Source organism: Prionailurus bengalensis, chromosome X (genome assembly GCF_016509475.1).
Source record: "Prionailurus bengalensis isolate Pbe53 chromosome X, Fcat_Pben_1.1_paternal_pri, whole genome shotgun sequence".
Classification (NCBI taxonomy): domain Eukaryota; kingdom Metazoa; phylum Chordata; class Mammalia; order Carnivora; family Felidae; genus Prionailurus; species Prionailurus bengalensis.
Window position 1 is genome coordinate 108,917,850 of NC_057361.1, and position 23,507 is coordinate 108,941,356.

Sequence of the window (23,507 nt, forward strand, 5' to 3'; positions counted from 1 at the left end):
TAATTATATGATGTGGAATTAGAACAAGGATGAGCATTAAGTACTCTGAGTTTGGGTCAGGTAGGCTCTGGTGCCAGCGGGGGAAAGGGTACGAGTAGTATCATACACCCTACCACCTCTACCATCTGCACCTTCAAATATGGGCTTCCAGTTACGGAATGAAAAGTCACAGACATAAAAGGCACAGCATAAGGAATGCAGTCAATGGTATTGTAATAGTGTGTATGGTGACAGATGATAGCTACAGTAGCAAACATAGTATAATGTATAAACTCATTGAATGACTATGCTGCACACCTGAAACTAATGTAACATTATGTGTCAACTATACTAAAAAAAAGTGGGGAAACCAAGCAAAGGCTGATTCCCAAGTTCCCCCACCCTCTCCTTCAGCCAGTAAGCACATTTTAGGCACCTACTCTATCCAGGGCTTTGTGGGCTATAAGGGCATTTTTACCCCCAGGAGTCCCAGCATACCCCTATTACTTGTTGCTTCTTCTTCCCCCTCCCCCAACTCTAGGTCTTCTAAAGCCCTCAGATGGAGAAGTGTTTCAATGTGTCTTATTTATTAATTTATTAATTTAGTTTAATTTGATTTATTTTTCAATGTGTCTTTTTAAAATTAATTGAAGTGTAGTGAACATACAATGTTACGCTACTTTCAGGTGCAACAGAGTGATTGACAACTGCACATTATGCTATGCTCACTACAACTGTAACTACCATCTATGCTCTACCTTTCATCCCTGTGATTTATTCATTCCATAACTGGAAGCCTGTACCACTCACTCCCTTTCACCCATTTTGCCCATCCCCCTCCTTACCTCCCCTCTGGCAACCACCAGTTCCTTCTCTGTATTTATGGGTCTGTTTCTGCGTTTTTGTTTGTTCATTTGTTTTGTTTTTTAGATTCCACATGTAAGTGAAATCACAAGGTATTTGTGTTTCTCTGTCTGACCTATTTCACTTAGCATAATCCTTCCAGGTCCATCCATGTTGTCACAAATGGCAAGATCTCATTTTTTTTTATGGCTGAGTAAATATTCCATTAATATATACCACATTTTCTTTATCAATTCATGTATCAATGGACATTTAGGTTGCTTCCATATCTTGACTACTGTAAACAATGCTGCCGTAAACGAGGGTGCACCTATCTTTTCAAATTAGTGTTTTCCTTCTCTTTGGTTAAATACTTAATAGTGGAATTACTGGATCATATGGTATTACTATTTTTAATTTTTTGAGTAACCTGTTTTCCACAGTGGATGCATTGATTTATGTTCCTACCAATAGTGCACAAGGATTCCCTTCTCTGCACATCCTTGCCAGCACTTGTTATTTCTTATCTTTTTGATACTAGCCATTGTGACAGGTGTTAAGTAATATATCATTGTGGTTCTGATTTGCATTTCCCTGATGATTAGTTTTGTTGAGCATCTTTTCATGTGCCTGTTGGACATCTGCATGTCTTATTTGAAAAATGTCTATTTAGGTCCTCTTTCCATTTTTAAGCAGATTATTTGTTTTTTGATGTTGAATTATATAAATTCTTTACATATTTTGGATATTAACTTCTTACTAGATATATCATTTGCAAATATCTTCTCCCATTCAGTAGGTTGCCTTTTCATTTTGTTTATGGCTACCTTCACTTTGCAAAAGATTTTAAGTTTGGTGTAGTTCCAATAATTTATTTTCACTTTTGTTTCCCTTCCCTTAGCAGACATACCCATAAATATGTTGCTAAGGCTAATGTTAAAGAGATGACTGCCTGTGGTTTTTTCTAGGAGTATTATGGTTTCAGATCTCACAGTTAAGTCTCTAATGCAATTTGAGTTTATTTTTGTGTATGATGTAAGAAAGTGGTCCAGTTTCATTTTTTTGCATGTGGCTGTCCAGTTTTCCCAGTGCCATTTATTGGAGACACTGTCTTTCTCCATTGTATATTTCTACCTCCTTGTCATTGATTAATTGACCATCTAAGCCTGGGTTTATTTCTGTGCTCTCTATTCTGTTCTACTGATCAACATGTCTATTTTTGTGCTAGCAATATGCTGTTTTGATTACTATAGCTTTGTAGTATATCTGGAAATCTAGGATTGTGATGCCTCCAGATTTGTTCTTCTTTCTCAAAATTGCTTTGATTATTTGGGATCTTCTGTGGTTCCATACAAATTTTAGTATTTTATTCTGTTTCTGTGAAAAACTGCTCTTGGTATTTTGATAAGGATTTCAAAATCCTTTGAAATTGCTTTGGCAAGTATGGACATTTTAACAATAGTAATTCTTCCAGTTGTGAGCATGGATATCTTTCCACTTGTTTGCATTGTCTTCAGTTTCCTTTTTAAGTGTTTTATAGTTTTTAAAGTATAGGTCTTTTACCTTCTGGGTTAAGTTTATCATAGATATACATCTGCATAGCCAAAGAATATTCCATAAAATTTACACTCTTCCAGTAATATATGAGAGTTCAAGTTAGTTCACATCCTCATTAACAGTATTAATAGTACTTTCTTTTATAACTTGTTTTATTTCTTATTTTTTAAAATTTACATCCAAATTAGTTAGCATATAGTGCCACAATGATTTCAGGAGTAGATTCCTTAATGCTCCTTACCCATTTAGCCCATTCCCCCTCCCACAACCCCTCTAGTAACCATCTGTTTGTTCTCCGTATTTATGAGTCTCTTCTGTTTTGTCCCCCTCCCTGTTTTTATATTATTTTTGTTTCCCTTCCCTTATGTTCATTTCTTTTGTCTCTTAAATTCCTCATGAGTGAAGTCATATGATATTTGTCTTTCTCTGACCAATTTCACTTAGCATAATACCCTCCAGTTTCATCCATGTCGTTGCAAATGGCAAGATTTCATTCTTTTTGATTGCTGACTAATACTCCATTATATATATATATATATATATATATATATATATATATATATATACTACATCTTCTTTATCCATTCATCCATCGATGGACATTTGGGCTCTTTCTAGACTTTGGCTATTGTTGATAGTGCTGCTATAATCATGGGGGTGCATGTGTCCCTTTGAAACAGCACATCTATATCTCGTGGATAAATGCCTAAAAGTGCAGTTGCTGTGTTGTAAGGTAGTTCTATTTTTAGTTTTTTGAGGAACCTCCATACTGTTTTCCAGAGTGGCTGCGCTGCTTGCATTCCCACCAATGATGCAAAAGAGATCCTCTTTCTCTGCATCCTGGCCAACATCTGTTGTTGCCTGAGTTGTTAATATTAGCCATTCTGACAGGTGTCAGGTGGTATCTCATTGTGGTTTTGATTTGTGTTTCCCTGATGTTGAGCATTTTTTCATGTCAGTTGTCCATATGGATGTCTTCTTTGGAGAAGTTTCTATTCATGTCTTTTGCCCATTTCTTCACTGGATTATTTGTTTTTGGGTTTTGAGTTTGATGAGTTCTTTATAGATTTTGGATACCCTTTATCTGATATGTTATTTGCAAATATCTTCTCCCATTCTGTCGGTTGCCTTTTAGTTTTGCTGATTGTTTTCTTCACTGTGCAGAAGCTTTTTATTTTGATGAGGTCCCAGTAGTTCATTTTGCTTTTGTTTCCCTTGCCTCCAGAGATGTGTTGAGTAAGAAATTGCTGCAGCCAAGATCAAAGAGGTTTTTGCCTGCTTTCTCCTCGAGGATTTTGATGGCTTCCTGTCTTACATTTAGGTCTTTCATCCATTTTGAGTTTATTTTTGCATATGGTGTAAGAAAGTGGTCCAGGTTCATTCTTCTGCAGGTCGCTGTCCAATTTTCCCAGCACCACTTGCTGAGGAGACTGTCTTTATTCCATTGGATATTCTTTCCTGCTTTGTCAAAGATTAGTTGGCCATATGTTTGTGGGTCCATTTCTGGGTTCTCTATTCTGTTCCATTAATCTGAGTGTCTGTTCTTGTGCCAGTACCATACTGTCTTGATGGTTACAGCTTTGTAGTATAGCTTGCAGTCTCGGATTGTGATGCCTCCTGCTTTGGTTTTCTTTTTCAAGATTGCTTTGGCTATTCGGGGTCTTTTCTGGTAAAATACAAATTTTAGGATTATTTGTTCTAGCTCTGTGAAGAATGCTGGTGTTATTTTGATAGGGATTGCATTGAATATGTATATTGCTTTGGGTAGTATTGACATTTTAATTATATTTGTTCTTCCTACCCAGGAGCATGGAAACTTTTTCCATTTTTTTGTGCCTTCTTCAATTTCTTTCATAAGATTTCTATAGTTTTCAGTGTATAGATTCTTCACCTCTTTGGTTAGATTTATTCCTAGGTATTTTATGTTTTTTGTGCAACTGTAAATGGGATCAATTCCTTGATTTCTCTTTCTGTGGCTTCATTGTTGGTGTATAGGAATGCAGCCGATTTCTGTGCATTGATTTTATATCCTGCAACTTTGCTGAATTCATGAATCAATTCTAGCAGTTTTTTGGTGGAATGTTTTGGGTTTTCCATATAGAGTATCATATCATGTGCGAAGAGTGAAAGCTTGACCTCCTCCTGGCTGATTTGGATGCCTTTTATTTCTTTGTGTTGTCTGACTGCAGAGGCTAAGACTTCCAATACTATGCTGAATAACATAGGCAAGAGTGGACGTCCCTGTCTTGTTCCTGACTTTAGAGGGACTCTCAGTTTTTCCCCATTGAGGATGATATTAGCATTGGGTCGTTCATATATGGCTTTTATGATCTCGAGGTATGCTCCTTCTATCCCTACTTTCTTGAGGGTTTTTATCAAGAATGGATGCTGTATTTTTTCAAATGCTTTCTCTGCATCTATTGAGAGGATCATGTAGTTCTTGTCCTTTCTTTTATTGATGTGATGAATCATGTTAATTGTTTTGCGGATATTGAACCAGCCCTGCGTCCCAGATATAAATCCCACTTGGTCGTGGTGAATACTTTTTTTAATGTATTGTTGGATCCGGTTGGCTAATATCTTGTTGAGGATTCTTGCATCCATGTTCATCAGGGAAATTGGTCTATAGTTCTCCTTTTTAGTGGGATCTTTGTCTGGTTTTGGAATCAAGGTAATGCTGGCTTCATAGAAAGAGTTTGGAAGTTTTCCTTCCATTTCTATTTTTTGGAACAGCTTCAAGAGAATAGGTGTTAGCTCTTCCTTAAATGTTTGGTAGAATTCTCCTGGAAAGCCATCTGGCCCTGGACTCTTGTTTTTTGGGAGATTTTTGATTATTAATTCAATTTCTTTACTGGTTATGGGTCTGTTCAGATTTTCTATTTTTTCCTGTTTCAGTTTGGGTAGTGTATATGTTTTTAGGAATTTGTCCATTTCTTCCAGATTACCCATTTTATTGGCATAAAATTGCTCATAATATTCTCTTATTATTATTTTTATTTCTGTTGTCTTGGTTGTGATCTCCTCTCTTTCATTCTTGATGTTATTTATTTGGGTCCTTTCTTTTTTCTTCTGGATCAAACTGGCTAGTGGTTTTATCAATTTTGTAAATTCCTTAAAAGAACCAGGTTCTGGTTTCATTGATCTGTTCTACTGTTTTTTTTGGTTTCGATGGCATTGATTTCTGCTCTAATCTTTATTACTTCTTGTCTTCTGCTGGTTTGGGGTTTTATTTGCTGTTCTTTTTCCAGCTCCTTAAGGCATAAGGTTAGGTTGTGTATCTGAGATCTTTCTTCCTTCTTTAGGAAGGCCTGGATTGCTATATACTTTCCTCTTATGACCACCTTTGCTGTGTTCCAGAGGTTTGGGGTTGTGGTGTTATCATGTTCATTGACTTCCATATACTTTTTAATTTCCTCTTTAACTGGTTGGTTAGCCCATCATTCTTTAGTAGGATGTTCTTCAGTCTTCAAGTATTTGTTACCTTTCCAAATTTCTTCTTGTGGTTGATTTTGAGTTTCATAGCATTATGGTCTGAAAATATGCACGGTATGATCTCGATCTTTTTGTACTTACTTAGGGCTTATTTGTGTCCCAGTATGTGGTCTATTCTGGAGAACGTTCCATGTGCACTGTAGAAGAATGTATATTCTGCTGCTTTAGTATGAAATGTTCTGAATATATCTGTTAAGTCCATCGGATCCAGTGTGTCATTCAAAGCCATTGTTTACTTGTTGATTTTGATTAGATGATCTGTCCATTGTTGTGAGTGGGGTGTTGAAGTCTCCTACTATTATGGAATTACTATTGATGAGTTTCTTTATGTTTGTGATTAACTGATTTATATATTTCAGTGCCGCCACATTTGGCGTATGAATGTTTACAATTGTTAGGTCTTCTTGGTGGATAGACCCCTTGATTATGATATAATGCCGTCTGCATCTCTTGATAAAGTCTTTATTTTAAAGTCTAGATTGTCTGATATAAGTATGGCTACTCTGGCTTCCTTTTGTTGACTGTTAGCATGATAGATGGTTCTCCATCCCCTTATTTTCAAAAATTTTTTTATGCTTTATTTATTTTTGAGACAGAGAGAGACAGAGCATGAACAGGGGAGGGGAAGAGAGAGAGGGAAACACAGAATCCGAGGCAGGCTCCAGGCTGTGAGCTGTCAGCACAGAGCCTGATACAGGGCTCGAACTCACAAACTGCGAGATCATGACCTGAGCCAAAGTTGGACGCTTAACCGACTGAGCCACCCAGGCGCCCCTCCATCCTCTTATTTTCAATCTGAAGGTGCCTTTAGGTCTAAAGTGTGTCTCTTGTAAAGCATATAAGATGGATCTTGTTTTCTTTTTTTTTATTAAAAAATTTTTTTAATGTTTTTATTTATTTTTGAGACAGAGAGAGACAGAGCATGAGCAGGGGAGGGGCAGAGAGAGAGGGAGACACAGAATCTGAAGCAGGCTCCAGGCTCTGAGCTGTCAGCACAGAGCCTGTTGCAGGGCTCAAACTCATGGACTGTGAGATCATGACCTGATCTTAAGTCAGATGCCCAATTGACTAAGCCACCCAGGTGCCCCGATGGATCTTGTTTTCTTATCCATTCTGTTACCCTATGTCTTTTGATTGGAAAATTGAGTCCAGTGACGTTTAGAGTGGATACTGAAAGATATGAATTTATTGCCATTATGATGCTTGTAGAGTTGGAGTTTCTGGTGGTGTTCTCTGGTATTTTCTAATCTTTGTTGCTTTTGGTATTTATATATATTTTTTCATCTTTTCTCCCCTCAGAGAGTCCCCCTTAAAATTTTTTGCAAGACTGGTTTAGTGGTCACAAACTCCTTTAATTTTTGTTTGTCTGGGAAACTTTTTATCTCTCCTTCTATTTTGAATGACAGCCTTGAGGGATAAAGAATTCTTGGCTGCATATTTTTCTGATTCAGCACATTGAATATATCCTGCCACTCCTGGCCTGCCACGTTTCTGGGGATAGGTCTGCTGCAAACCTGATCTGTCTTCCCTTATAGGTTAGGGACTTTTTTCCCTTGCTGCTTTCATGATTCTCTCCTTGCCTGAGTATTTTGTGAATTTGACTCTGATATGCCTTGTTGATGGTAAGTTTTTGTTGAGTCTAATGGGGGTCCTCTGTGCTTCCAGGATTTTGATATCTGTGTCTTTCCCCAGATCAGAAGAGTTTTCCACTATGATTTGCTCACATAACCCCACTACCCCTATTTCTCTCTCTTCCTCTTCTGGGACCCCTATGATTCTGATGTTGGTCCTTTTTAATGAGTCACTGATTTCTCTAATTCTTAAATTGTACCCTTTTGCCTTAATCTCCTTCTTTTTTCTTCTGCTTCATTATTTTCCATAAGTTTTTACTCTATATCACTGATTCTCTGTTCTGCCTCATCCATCTTTGCCGCCGTGGCATCTATTCATGTTCGCAGCTCAGTTATAGCATTTTTTATTTCATCCTGACTAGATTTTACTTCTTTTATCTCTGCAGAAATGAATTCTGATCTATTTTCGATTCCAGCTAGTATTCTTATTATCATGATTCTAAGTTCTGGTTCAGACATCTTGCTTGTAATCTGTGTTGGTTAAATCCCTGGCTGTTGTTTCTTCGTGCTCTTTATTTTGGGGTGAATTCCTTCATTTTGTCATTTTGAAGGGAGAAAAGGAATTAATGAGGTAGAAAATTAAAAAAATTAAAATTAAAAACATTAAAATTAAAAAATTAAACACACACACAAATCTAATAAATGATGCTAGATCCTAGGCGTGTTTTGGTCTGGGTGTTGAAAGTGGTTTGACACATTGGAGGGAAAAAGGGGGGGGGAGGAAATCGTTTGAGAATTTGAAAAGATTAATACAGGGGCACCTGGGTGGCTCAGTCACTTAAGCGTCCGACTTCGGCTTAGGTCATGATCTCACGGTCCATGAGTTCGAGCCCCGCATCGGGCTCTGTGCTGACAGCTCAGAGCCTGGAGCCCGTTTCAGATTCTGTGTCTCTCTCTCTCTCTGCCCCTCCCCTGTTCATGCTCTGTCTCCCTCTGTCTCAAAAATAAATAAACGTTAAAAAAAATTAAAAAAAAGAAAAGATTAATACATTGAAGTAGACTAAAATGAGATGATCGGAGTAAAATAGGATTTGAAAAAATTTACACAAGGGGCACCTGGGTGGCTCAGTCAGTTACGTGTCCGACTTTGGCTCAGGTCATGTCCTCATGGTCTGTGAGTTTGAGCCCCATGTTGGCCTCTGTGCTGACAGCTCAGAGCCTGGAGCCTGTTTCAGATTCTGTGTCTCCCTCTCTCTCGGACCCTTCCCTGTTCATGCTCTGTCTCTCTCTGTCTCAAAAATAAATAAACGTTGAATAAAAATTTAAAAAAAAGAAAAAAGTTACACAAAAGTAAAGAATATAGTAGAAAAAAATTAAAGAAAAATATTTTTAATAAATATTAAAAATAAAAACAAAGTTTTTCTCTTTCTGCATTCAAGAAAAAGAAAAGAAATGAAAAACAGAAAAAAGAAAAAAAGAAATTGTTTGAAAATTTAAAAAGGTGAATACACTGAAGTAGACTAAAATAAAATGATGGAGGTAAGATAGAATTTGAAAAAATTTACACAAAAGGAAAAAATATAGTAAAAAAAGTAAAAATATTTTTAACAAAAATTGAAAATAAAAAGGAGTTTTTTCTCTTTCTGTATTCAAGAAGTAGAAAAGTAGTGTAAAAGAGAAAAAAGAAAGAAAATTGAATAGATGGAACTGCTAACAGATTGAAATAGGACTGAAATGACTTCATTTTCCCCTAGAAGTCAAACTATGTAGCTCTTTATAGTCCATAAACTAAGTAGGCAGCGAGACTTGTGTTTTTGAAGAGCGAGGTTGGCCCAATTGGATGGTGCTCAGTGTAACGGCTTTGTTCTGTACTAGATGGCGCTGCTAGCCTACTGGGGTGGATTGTTGCGGCCCTGGTAGGTGCGTATGCAAATACACAGGAGCAGTGAAAATGGCGCCACCAAGCTACCCAGCCTGTTTTCCCAGATCAGCAATCGTGCATCCGTCCTCTGTCTTCAGCTTTTGTCCACTCCCTGCTTCTTCACTGTCCGTGACCAAGCCCCAGGCAGTACCTCTCTCCCGAGTTTTGTCTCAGATGTCGCTGTTTTCCCTGGCCCCTTTCTTCAGAAGGACTGTGGCTTTGACCCATTCTGCCCCTCTGCAGGAGGGTCTCACTGAGCAATGGCCAGGTGCAGGCTGCACCCAGGAACACCTACTGGACTCTGCTGCTGCTGGTTCCCCGAAACTGTGACCAGGTGCCAGCCCACCCCAGAAAAAGTTCACGACATAGTGTAGCAGCGGCTTTTCAGGGATTATGGAAAATCACAACACACACCTGGCACCAGGCTTCACCCTTAATGACCTTGTTCCAGCACCAGTGAATGTGGCTGTTTTCTGGGGTCTGCTGGGACCAGGTGGCTTCAACAGTCTCCACCAAATGTCCTTCCAGCAGTGGAACCGCTTTTTCCTGTGTGGCTCGAGAACCTCTCAGCCCCACTCTGTTCCTGGGGATTCGCCCTTCCCACCAGAGCACCGCCAGGTATGGAGCTGCAGAGTTGCAGACTTTGTGCTACCTTTGTTTAAAGTCTTAATGGAATTTAAACCCTCTCCTTTCTCCCTTTTTAGTTTACTCCCTGCAGCTGTTTCCAATTTTCCACTTTTTCTCCAGCTGCTTTTGGGGAGGGGTGCTTTTCCTGTATTCTGCACCCCCCCCCCCCCGCCATCTCCGTCCTCTCTCCACCTGCAAAAGTGGCTCCCTGCCCACCACCAGCTTCTCTTCCCAAGTTCACCTCTCTGTGCCACGTACCTTCTGAATTCTGTGGTTCAGGTTGTGCAGATTGTTATGTTAATCCTCCAATAAGTTTTTTAGGTGTGTAGGATGATTTAGTGTTGGTCTGGTTGTATTTCATGGATGTGAGACACAAAAAACTTCCATGCTGTTCCACCATCTTGGCTCCTCCCCTATTACTAGTACTTTTAATTGTAGTCATTCTGATTGGGGAGGGGATAGTATAGATGATCTCTCTATTGCTTTATGTTTCTCTGATGAATAATGATGTTGAGAGCACTTTTAATAAACCTTTTGGTTTATTAAAAAACATTGATTTGTCAATCTTTTTCTTATTGATATGTAGGAGTTCTTTATATGTTTTGGATATTTGTCAAAATGTGTAAATATCTTCTCCCAGTCTGGCTGGCCATTTCACTCTATTTTTATCTTGTCTTTTGATTAAAAGATTTTCTTAGCTATAATAAAGTCTAATTTATCCACCTGTCTTTTTTGGGTTTTGTGCCCTGTTTAAGAAAAACTTGTCTCTGTAAATGTCATAAAATTTTTTCTATGCTTTTTCTAGAATTAGTGTTTGTGTATAATGTAAGGTAGACATCAAGGTTAATTTTTCCATATGGATATTCACTTGGCCCAGCATTACCATTTCACCGCTAAGTGGTAATAACACTTCTGTCATAAAACAACTTACTGCATTTGTAGAACTGTTTCTTGGCCCTCTATTCTCTTCCACTCATCTGTTCATCTATGGTTTCACCAATAACACACTGTGTAGTTACTGTAGCATTATATTAATTGTTGCTATCTAGTACTATGAGTAATCCAACCTGGTGGTGGTAGAAGACGGTGATTTTCTCCTTCCCTTCTCTACCTCCTTTTTCTCCTCCTCCTTTATTACCTTGGCTATTCTATGGTGTTTGATTTTTCATATATATTTTTTTATTTTATTTTATTTTTCATGTTTATTTATTTATTTTTAGAGAGAGAGAGAAAGAGTGCAAGCAGAGGAGGGGCAGAGAGAAAGGGAGAAAGAATCCGAAGCAGGTTCCACACTGTCAGCGAACAGCCCAGCATGGGGCTTGATCTCACACACTGTGAGATCATGACTTGAGCAGAAATCAAGAGTCAGATGCTTAAGCAACTGAACCATCCAGGTGCGCCTTTCATTTTAAAATCAGCTTGTCAATTTCCAAAAACCTGTTGGAATTTGGAATACTATTATATTAAGTGCATATATAAAATTGGGGAGAATTGAAATCTTTCAATATTGTGTCTTCTTGGGGCATCTGGGTGGCTCACATCATGATCTCACAGTTCGTGAGTTCCATCCTTGCATCAAGCCCCACACTGAGCCCCGCATTGGCTTCTGTGCTGCTTGGGATTCTCTCTCTGTCCCTTCTGCTTGCTCCTCTCAAAAGAAAGAAAGAAAGAAAGAGAGAGAGAGAGAGAGAGAGAGAGAGAGAGAGAGAGAGAGAAAGATAAAGGAAGGAAGGAAAGAAAGAAAGATATTGAGTCTTTTCATTCATGAACCTGGCACATTATTACATTTATTTCTTTTTTAGTTTCTGTGTGCAGTGTTTTATAGCTTTCATTGTATAGCTCTTGTAAAATATTTTGTAAAATCTATCCCTACGTGTTTTTATATTTTGATGCTATTCAAAATGGAATTATTGGGGCACCTGGGTGGCTCAGTCAGTTAAGCGTCCAACTTCAGCTCAGGTCATGATCTCACGGTTCATGGGTTCCAGCCCCACATCAGGGTCTGTGCTGACAGCTCAGAGCCTGGAGGCTGCTTCGGATTCTGTGTCTCCCTCTCTCTCTGACCTTCCCCTACTCATGCTCTGTGTCTCTCTCAAAAGTAAAATAAAAACATAAAAAAAATAAAAAAATAAAATGGAATTATTTTCTTAATATCATTTTATCTTTTTTCATTGCTACAATACAAAAATGCAATCAATATTTGTATATTGACCTTTTATCCAGCGACCTTGCTAAATTCACTTATTAGTTCTTGTAGCTATTTTTTTTCACTAGATTCCCTGTAATTTTCTCAGCATTATCCATGTCTGCAAATAATCAGTTTTGACCTCTTCCTTTCTAATCTGAATTCCTTTTATTTCATTTTCTTGCCTTATTGTGCTAGCTAGGTCTTTCAATACAATGTTGAAGAAAAGTGGTGAGAGTGCACAGTTGCCTTGTTCCTGATATCAGGGGAAGATATTCAGTCTTCTGTTAGCTATGATGCTGTATTTAGGTTTTGTGTGGATGTCCTTTATAAGGTTGAAGACGTTCTCTTCTATTTTTACTTTATGAGATATGGGTGCAGAATTTTATCCAATGCATTTTATGCAAATGTTAAGACTGTTATATATTCTTCTTTATCCCATTAATATGAGAACTTACATTGATCTTCAAATGTTAAACCAAATTTGAATTTGTAAGATAAATCCCACTTTGTCATATATGTTATGCTTTTTATATATTGCTAGATTCAATTTGTTAATATTTGTTAAGGATTTTTTCATTTATGTTTATAAGGAATAATGGCCTATTGTTTTATTTTATAGTGTTATCTTTGGTTTTGGTATCAGAATAATGCTGACCTCATAAAATGAATTGGCAAGTGTTATTTACTCCTTTATTTTTGAAAGAATATGGTTTATAATGGTGTCATTTTTTTCTTTTAACATCTGATATACTTAATTTGTAAAACCATCTGGGCCTGGAGTTTTCTTTGTGGGAAAGGTTATAACACCAGATTCACTTTCTTCAGTATATAAGACTACCCATATTTTTTATTTCTTTTAATGCCAGTATTGCTAAGTGGTGTTTTGAAAGAATTTGTCCATTTTATCTAAATTATCATAAGCATTAAAATAAAGTTTTATAATTTTCTCTATTATATTAATGCATATAAAACCTATAGATATATACCTTTTATTCTTGTTATCAGTGATTAGTGTTCTTTTAAATCTTGACGTGTCTTGGTATGGTTTTATAAATTCTATGTTAAGGGACAATTTTTTTGCTGAAAAAAATTTTTTCTATTGTACATGACCTCTGTTTGTGTTATCATTTTCTGTCTTCTACATTCTTTAGGTTGATATTTTTACTGGCTATTTTTAGCTGGAAGATTAGATTACTGATGTTCATTCAATCTTTTTCATTTCAGTGCATTCACTTCAATCTATAACCTTCCTATAGAAACTGATTACCTGAATCCTACATATTTATAGTTTGTATTACTTTTATCATCCAGTTAAAAATACTTTTTATTTTCCACTGTAATGGTTTGATTCCTGGGTTATTTATAAGGTGTTGCTTAATTTCCAAATATTTAGGATATTTTTGGTTATCTATCTGTTGTTGGTTTCTAGTTTGTTTCCATTTTTGTAACAGAAGCTCCCCCATATTGTTTCAATCTTTAAAAAATTGTTGCAACTTGCTTCATCACCCAACATATGGTCCCTTTTGGGAAATATTCTGTGAGGTCTTGAATATAGTGTGTTTTCTGTAATTTTTGCAGATGGTGTTCTATATATATCAATTAGGTCAACTTTGTTGTGTTGCTTACATCTTTTATAATTATTGACTTTTTTCTCTGCATTTTCTGCAAATTACTTTGCGAAGTGTGTTAAAATCTCCAACTATGGTTGTAAATATGTCTATTTATGCTTTAAGTCAATTTATTTATGCTATATGTTTTGAAGATGTGAAATTATGTGCACAAAAATTTGTTTTTCATATCTCTCTGTTGAAGATGTATTATGTCCATACAAACTAATGATTTTTATATCTTTCTGTGATTTCCTTTGTTAAAATTACCCTTTGTCATTATGCAATATCCTTCTTTCCTTAAGTATACTTTGAATCATAATAATATAACATTATTACCTTTCTTTCAGTTAGTGCCTGCACGGTATGTATCTTTTCCCAGCCTTTTACTTTTGAATCTTCTCTATACTTAATGCAACGTGCACAGAATTGGGTTTATAAGGTCTAATTTGAAAACCTTTGTCCTTTTACTAATTTTTTAATTCTATTTGCATTTCTGAGTGTGTTACTGAAGTATAACTTACATATAATAAAATACACAAATCTTGAGTATACAGCTTAATGAATTTTTATACATGTAAACACCTTGTCACTACCACCAGACCAAGATATAGAATATTTCCAGCATCCCCAGCATCCAGCAGGCTTACAGTGCTCCGTTCCACTCACTTATTCCCATCAAAAAACACTATTTTGAATTCTGTCATCATAGACTAGTTTTGTCTATTTTAAATGTAATACTTACAGAATCAAACAGTGTGTACTTTTTATTTTTCTTTCACTTAATATATTTTAATGAGATTTATCCATGTTGTTGCATATACTAGTGGTCTGTTTTTAAATTTTTATGTGCTGTTCTACTGTATGAATTTAATACTTATCCCATGTACTGGGATGGAATTTTGAGTTGCTTTCAGTTTGGGGCTATTATGAATAATTCAACTGAGAACATTTTGGTACATATTTTTTGACACTTATATTCATTTATCTTGGGAAATATATCTAAGAGTGTAATTTACCACATCATAGGGTAGACATATGGGTAATTTCAATATTTTATGCCAAATAGTTTTCCAAAGTGGTTAAGTGTCACCTATGCCAGCAATAGATAAAAGTTATAGTTGCTACACCTTCATGCTGACACTTGCTACTGTTGATGTTTTTATAGTGTCAGTCATTCTTTTTTTTTTTCCAATCAAACTAAACAATTTATTATTTAGGTTACCTATATATGTGATAAAATTATATAAAGAAAGGAAGGACATGAACACAAAGTTAAGTATAGCTCTTACTTCTTCCCAGGGGGCAATAGGAAGGTGGCATAGATTAGTAACACACAGGTAGACTCACATTCTGGTTTTTTAATGTGTGGTAGTTTTGTGGGCATTTGTTATATTATTTTGTTTTGAAATGTAAATAAATATTACCTATATTTTATAGTTATCCTAATATGTTCAAAAGATAATGAAAGTTTACATCACATGGTGCTACATAATAATAAGAAAATTCAAATGTAAATTTTATCTCTGAATCATCAATGACATTTTTAGGTTAATATATTTTTTAATTTTTTTATTATTTTTTCTATTTTACTTTTTGTTTTTAATTTACATCCAAATTAGCTGATGGTGCAACAATGATTTCAGGAGTAGATTCTCCAATGTCCCTTACCCATTCAGCCCATCCCCTATAGTGTCAGTCATTCTTATGGTCATGTAGTTATAACTCATTGGTGGATTTAATTTGCATTTACCTGATGCATATTGACATTGAGCACCTTTTCACATATCCTATTTGGATATCCTTTCTTTGAGAAGTGCCTGTTTAAGTATTTTGCTCACATTAAAAAAGCAAGTTTATTGAATTATAAATTACATAAAATCAGTTTTACTCATTTAAAGGGTAAATTTTATGAGTTTTGACAAATGTATTCACCTGATTAATTTATACAATTAAAATGTAGGATACTTCCATCACTCCCTGCCACTCAAATTACTTTGTGCCCCCATGCAGTCAGTTCCTTCACCCCTAACTTCAGGCAATCACTGATATGCACTCTTTTACCATAGTTTGCTTTTCCTAGAATTGTATATAAATGAAATTATACAGTTTGCACTCCTTTGTTTCTTGCTTCTTCACTCAGCAGAATATTTTCAAGACTCATCTATCTTGTTGCATGTTTCAGTAGTAGTAGGTTTCTTTTAATTGCTGAGTATTTCATTGCATGGATATAAAGATGTGTTTATTCATCTGTTGATGGACATTTGGGTTGTTTCCAGTTTTTTGCTATTATGAATAAAGGTGCTACACACATTTATGTACAAGTCTTTGTGCATATGCTTTCATGTCTTGTACATAAATACGTTGGAGTTTAAATGCTGAGTTGTGTGTATGTTCAACTTTGTAAAATCCTCTCAAACTCTTTTCCACAGAGGTTGTACCACTTAACATTCCCTCTAGTAATTTATGAGATTACCTGTTTCTCTATATACTTGCTACCATTTCTTATTAACAGTCATTGAATTTGAACCATTTTGGAGAGTGTTTTCATCTTTCCATATCCTTATTTGCCATTCACATATTATCTCCTTTATAAAGCATCTATTAAAATATTTGGCCTCTTTTATTGTTACAAAGTTCTTTGTGTATTTTAGATACAGTTCTTTTTTCAGATATTTGTTTTGTATATGCTTTCCCCTAATCTGTGATTTGCCATTTAATTTTCTTTCTGGTGTCTTTCAAAGAGAAAATAATTTAATTTTAATAGAGTCCAATTTATTGTACTATGAGCAACTATATTTTTATTGCTCCTAGTCCATATCTGTACATTTTGCACATAGATCATTATCTTAGATCCTAAAATCAACTCATCCTGATAGAATCTACTTTCTTTATTCTATAAAAGGGAGAAAATGATTTGGAGTGTTAAGTGACTTGCCTGAGGCTGCCCCACTAACATATGCCAGAGATGGGATTCAAAGTCTATTCAACAGTCCTGAGAGGCTGAGCTTCATGCACTACTCTGCACTGCCTCCTACCATCTCTATCCTTTGGTCATCAACTGTAGGACACCTGAAACAAGAAGGCAGAGCCTTATGTTTCTCAACCTCAGCTGGAAACATATACTTTGGACAACTCAAACTTTTTACTACTCTACACATATTAGATAAAGTAGACATCAGAGCAAAAACTTTACAGAAGGGGATGTTATATAATGATAAATGGTCAATCCACCAAAAAGATGAAACAATTCTAAATATGCATACACCAAACAATGAAGCTGCAAAATACATGAAGCAAAAATAATGGAACTGAAAGGAGAATCAGACAAATCCACAATTAGAGTTGGAGATTTCAAAATCCCTCTTTTAATAATTGTAGAATAATTAGACAGAAAATCTATAAAGATATAGAAGAACTCAACAGTACTATCAACCGGCAGGATGTAATCAACATTTATAGAACACTACATCTAACCATATTCTTTTCAAGTATCCATAGAACAAATACCAAGATATACAATATTCTGTGCCATAAAATAAACCTCAACAGATTTCACAAGAGTTGAAATAATACAGATTGTGTTTTCCAACTACAATGGAAAAAACCATAGTAATAAAGATCAAAAACATGAAAATCTCTAAACACTTGGAAAGTAATTGAGAAACTTTTAAATAATCCATGAGCCAGAGAGCAAACTTCAAGAAAAAATTTAAAAGAAAAATGCAAATTGCAAAAATACATTGAACTGAACAAAAATGAAAATACAATGTATGAAGATTTGTGGAACACAGACAAAACAGGGCTGAAAGTGAGATATATAGCACTAAATACTTACATTAGAAAAGAAGAGATATTTCAAATCAATAATCTAAATTCTGACCTCAAGAAAGTAGAAAAAGGAGAGGAAAATATTTCCAAAGCAAGCAGAATTAGGGAAATAATATGGGGCACCTGGGTGGCTTAGTCGGTTAAGCGTCCGACTTCGGCTCAGGTCATGATCTCCCGGTCCATGAGTTCGAGCCCCGCGTCGGGCTCTGTGCTGACAGCTCAGAGTCTGGAGCCTGTTTCAGATTCTGTGTCTCGCTCTCTCTCTGACCCTCCCCCGTTCATGCTCTGTCTCTCCCTGTCTCAAAAATAAATAAACGTTAAAAAAAATTAAAAAAAAAGAATTAGGGAAATAATAAAGAGCAGAAATCAATGATATTGAAACAGAAAAGTAATAGGGAAAATCAATGAAATGAAGAATTGGTTCTTTAAAATATCAGTGAAAGTGACAAACTTGTAGCAAACACTGACAAAGACAAAAAGAGAAAGGACACAAATTACCAATATCAGAGATGAAATAAGTGATATAATTTTATAACCTGCAGACATAAAAAAAAGTTTAATGGGGAATAATATGAACAAGTCTGCACACATAAATTTGAAAACTTAGATAAGAATGAATAAATTTGTCAGAGGACACACATCCACAACTCACAAAATACAAAATAGATAATTGAATAGCTCTATAACTCTTTAAGGAAATTTGATCCTAATTTTTAAATTTCTAAGAAAGGCAAAATCTCCAAGCCCTAATGCTTTCAGTGGATAATTCTACCAAATGTTTAAAGAAAAAAATAGCAATAATTCTATATAATCTATTTCAGAAATAGAAGAGGAGGGGATACTTCTTTTCATAAAACCAGTAGTATTCTGATACCAAAACCAGACAAAGACAATACAAAAAAGTAAACTAAAGACAAATATCCTTCATGGATATAGACACAAAAATCCTCAACAATATTTTAGCAAGTAGAGTTCATCAATATATTGAGAAATTAAATACTATGACCAAGTGGAATTTAATATGGGGATAAAAGGCCAGTTCAATATTTGAAGACTAACCAATGTAATACACCAAAAAGCTAAAGAAGAAAAATCATATAATCATATTAATCAATGCATAAAAAACATTTGACAAATTTCAACACTCATTCATAGTAAAAACTCTCAGAAAAATAGAAATAGAGAGTAATTTTCTCAACTTGATTGATAATACCATCTATGAAAAACCTACAGCTAACATTATACATGAAAATATTCAATATCAATAGCCATTGTTAGAGTGGACATTAAAACCACAAAGAGATATCACTACATACATATTAGAACAGCTAAAATAAAACATAATAACAATACCAAATACTGTTGAGAATGCAGGGAAACCGATTCTCTCATATATTGCTGGTGGGAATGTATAGCCACTCTGGGAAACGGCTTGATGTCCTCTTCACAAACTAAACTTATACTTATTATATAATGAGGAATCATACTCCTGAGCATTTATTCCAGAAAAGTAAAAATTTATGTTCACACAAAATGTATACACAAATGTTTATAGCAACTTTATTTATGATAGCCCCAAATTGAAAACAACCCAAATATCCTTCAATGAGTTAATCATTAAACTGTTGTACATACATACAATAAAAAGGAACAAACTATGATACAATAACTTGCATGAATATCCAGAGAATTATGCTGAACAAAAAAAGCCAGTCTCAAAAAGTTACATGCTGTGTGATTCTATTTATGTAACATTCTTAGAATGACAAAATTATAAAAATTGCAAACAGATTAGTGGTTGCCAAGGGTTAAGAAGTAAGTAGGGGTAGGAGGGGAGTGGACTTGAACATAAAAGGGCAATATGAGTGATCATTGTCATGATGGGGATATTTTGTATGTTGACTGTATCTATACCAGCATCCTGGTTGTGACATTTTTCTATGTTTTTTCAAGATATTACCATTGAGGGAAACTGGGTAAAAGGTACACATGATGTCTGTATCATTTCTTACAAATGCATATGAATCTACAATTATCTCAAAATAAAAATTTAATTAAAAAAAGTTATTGGGACCACAGAAAGAAGTAATTTCTTCTGGAGAAAAGGGACAAATTGGAAAAGGAATACCCTGTAGAAACTTGGTGATGAAGGGAAGAAGGAGAAATTAAAATCTTCCAGAAACAACAAAAAAGAACAACAGAATCAGGAAACATGCCACAATCATCGTCACCATCATCAAAACCACCACCAAAACCAAAGTAAAAATACTCACTTCTTTGCACCACAGAAAAGAACACTCTAGAATCAAAATACCCAATTAGCTTCTATGTTCTAACACAACCATTATTGCTGTCCAGAGAAATATATTGTTTAAAAATGAACAGAAATTGGCTGTTGGTATTCATACAAAGCTACTGTGAACAAAATCATAAAATTAAAATAAAAACATTTCAGTGATGAATATTTCTCCCCAAATCAAGCATGAGAGAAAAGAAGGCCATAATACATCACAAAATAGTAAAAACTACTTTAAATTGGAAATTCTTTATTTGTAATTTTTAACAGCTTTATTAGATGTAGTTAATATACAAAAATCTGCACATATTAAGTGCATATAAAAATGAAAGTTGTGAAATAAGAATAGACTGAATTCAGGGAAGTAATTGAAGACAAAATCATCATATAAATGATGGTTATATTGTAATTGACAGTTGAAGGACAGCTTGGCTGGATGTAAAATCTTTGGCTCATACTGTATTTCCTTGAGTTTCTTGAAAATGCTACTCTGCTATTTGCTTGCTTTCCATTTTGCTGTTGGGAAGTCTGATGCTAACATGATTTACATTAATTTGAAACTACTTCACTTTTTGCCAAGAAGGACCTGAGGATTATTACTTTACCTTTAAAGTCTAATAGTTGCACTGGGATATTTCTTGGTGTAACTATACTGGGTCAGTTTTCCCAGGTATATGGTGACCCATATCAGTTTAAAAATCCAGGTCTACTTTTATTTCTGGATTTTTTCTTTTGATTATACTTTTAAATATTCTATTTTATTGTTGCATAGGAAACATGTGGGTATAAAAGACATCAAGTAAAGATTAAATCAGATGAGATACAAGGAGGACAAAGGTATTATAAAAGGTAGTAATATCAAGGTAACCACTGGAACAAAGCTACAAATGTGCCCAGATATGAAGAAAAAAAAAGATACCACATAGAAAAACACAGTAAATATAATACATATAGCATGATTGCTCTCACATATGTCCATTTTTCTAGGTTACAGCCCCCAGTTAGTTATTCAGTCAAACACTAATCTAGGTATTGCTGTAAAAAGATCTTGCAGATGCAATTAAAGCCCTTAATCCATTGACTTTAAGTAAGGGAGATAATCCTGGATAATCTAAATGGGTGTAATTGAATCAGTTGAGGTATCTTAAAAGCAAGGCTGAAGTTTTTCTAAAAGGCAGAAGAAATTCTGCCTGTTGGCAACAGCTTTGGCCCGTGCCTGTGGAGTTTGAGCCTGCCCTATGGATTTCAGGCTTGCTTAGCCACCACCCCCCAAAATTGAATAAACCAATTCTTATAATAAGTCTCTTTACACATACACAATGTACACATGCATACATTCTACTTAATGTACTTGTCTGATTTAACCGTGACTGATTCACACAGCAAATATAAAATAAAATAGCATGACAGAGTTGAAGTTAAACCTATCATTCATATCAATAAATGTGAATGTATTTAATACACTATTTTTAAAAAATGTGCCAGAGAAAATACAACTGAGCCTGGAGCATCTTGCAGTCTCATAAAGTAAGGAAGTGCTAGGAAAAATGATTGGGAAAGTCAAAGGCACATGGGAGTCAATCTGAGAGAGCTCCCAATGGCCAAAGATAGAAAAATCTGAAACACAAAGTAAATAACATAGTACTAGATTATGACACAAAATATAAAATAAGTATTTAGGAGTCTTTAGGGGTAGAAATAAGTGATAGGATAAGTGAATTAACGAAGGAAAAAAGACAAATAATTTTTAAAAGGAATTCCACATAACTTATATAGACTCTCCCTTTCAGGAGTTGGAGCATAATTATCACCAACCTGCCCCCATCCCTCCTGCCAGTGTGGGCAAGACTTACTGACTTTTTCTGAATGGGAAAAAATAAACTTCTTACATGTCCTCTCACTACATCAGATATGGCAGTAGGGATCTCTCATTTCAAATCCCCCTACATGCTTCAAATCTCTTTGACTTCCCCTTCTGCTACTAGTTGGATAAAACTCTCTACATTTAAGTACTCATGTGATTTGACTAGGCTCACCTGAATAAAGGTTAACTGTGACCTTATGTGATAACACAATCGCAAGAGTGGTATCTCATCATATATATAAATTCCAGGGATTAGGGCATGACATTTTAGGGGCCATTGTATAAATTTACATTTAAAATTAAATTTGCACTTCTAGAAAACTGATTTGTATGAAAAGTTAAATTGTTCTCTGAAATTCATTGGCTCTAGGTTTAAAACAATTTATTAGAAATTTATTTCAATATTATTATAGGCTATAATAGGTGTTGCTTTCATTAGTACAATTTAAAATGAAGTTGCTAAAGGAGGGCCTGGGTGGCTCAGTCAGTTGAGCATCAGACTCTTGATTTCAGCTCAGGTCATGGTCTCAGGGTCATGGAATCAAGCCTCATGTCGGGCTCCACACTGAGCATAGAGTCTTCTTAAGATTCTCTCTTTCCCTCCTTCTGCCCCTCCCCCCTGATCATGCTCTCTCTCTCTCTAAAATAAAAAAATAAAAAATAATAAAATGAAGTTGTTAAAAATATAAATGTTGAGTATTTAATGAATGATTTTGTGAAAGAGTGACCCAGTAAAACCTTATGATAAATCAAGATATCACATTAATAAATACTATTTATTGTAGTACATACAACTATGATTCCATTTTGTATAATTTGCAAGTTTATGTTGTTATTCATGTATCATAATTACCCTTAATATATTTTATATATAATAAAATATATTAAGGAAAAATATTGATGTTTAACAGCACTTTTTTCCTGGTTTTTGAACAAGGGTCCCTGCATTTTCATTTTGCACTAGGTGGCACAAATTATGTACCCAGACTTGACCTAACAAGAACATTACAAGAAAAGCAAATTACCATTATCTCTCATGAGCATGGACAGAAAAGTCTTTAATAAATATTAAGAACTTGAATCTAGCAATATATAAAAGGTATTACACATCTTCATTAGTAATTATCTCAAGAATAAAATTTTAATGTTTAAAAATCTATCAACTTAATTCATAGTATTAACAGAATGAAGATTAAAAAATGATAATCACAACAAAGGCAGAGAAATTTGACAAATTTCAGCACCAATTCAAAATGAAAAGATAAATCTCAGAAGACTAAGGAACCTCTTCAACCTGATAAAAGGTATTTAGAAAAACCAACAGCTAATATAATAATACTTAATGGTGAAATAGTAAATGCTTTCCCCTAAAGGCTACGAAGAACATGAAAACGTCTGCTCTCACCATTTCTAGTCAACATTCTACTGGAAGCCCTAGTAAATGCAATACAGAAATATTGAATAAATAAGGAGCACAAAGATAGAGAAGGAAGAAAGTTGAGCAGTTTGTGTTTTTACAATCGATGTGATTGCTTACATATAAATCCTATGGAATCTTAAAAAAAATAGCAAAGTTACAAGATAAAAGGTCGATATTTAAAAATCAATTGTACTTCTGCAACAAACAATTGGAATATGAAAAGTAAGAAAATATTTACAAAAGCATAAAAAATGTCAGATGCATAGGCATGTATTTAATGAAAAATGTGTAGGTCTTCTATACTTTACACT